The sequence below is a fragment of the Capsicum annuum genome, chromosome 9 (assembly GCF_002878395.1).
Source record: "Capsicum annuum cultivar UCD-10X-F1 chromosome 9, UCD10Xv1.1, whole genome shotgun sequence".
NCBI lineage: Eukaryota > Viridiplantae > Streptophyta > Magnoliopsida > Solanales > Solanaceae > Capsicum > Capsicum annuum.
Genome location: NC_061119.1, coordinates 21,997,208 through 21,997,891, shown reverse-complemented (window position 1 = coordinate 21,997,891; position 684 = coordinate 21,997,208).

The window sequence follows — 684 nt, the reverse complement described above, 5'->3', positions numbered from 1 at the left end:
CACCATGTAAACAGAAAGTAAGAGCAAAAAGAGTTATTAATAAAATAAGAAAGAAAACTGATTGGATAAAAGGAAGTGAAAAAATTACACAAAAATTAGAAAATATAAAAAATACTAAAGATATAATAGAACTGGTCGTATTTTCAATAAATAAAAAGGAAATAACTATAGAAATAATTAAGAAAAAATTAGAACAATTATATAGTGAAGATCCACTGAAAGGATGGGAAAAACATAAAACCACTATAAAAATTGAATTAATAGATAAAAATAGCATAATAACCCATAAACCATTAACATATAATTTTGATGATTTAAAAGAATTTAAAATGCATATAGAAGAATTATTAGAAAAACAATATATACAAAAAAATAATAGTAAACATAATAGTCCTGCATTTATAGTAAATAAACATAGTAAACAAAAAAGAGGAAAAAGTAGGATGGTTATTGATTATAGAAATTTAAATGCAAAAACAATGACTTATAATTACCAAATACCAAATAAGATATTAAAAATAAGACAAATACAAGGATATAATTATTTTAGTAAATTTGATTGTAAATCAGAATTTTCCCATTTAAAGTTACAAGAAGAATATAAGGAATTAACCGCATTTACGGTACCACAAGGATTTTATGAATGGAATGTACTACCATTTGGATATAAAAATGCACCAGGTA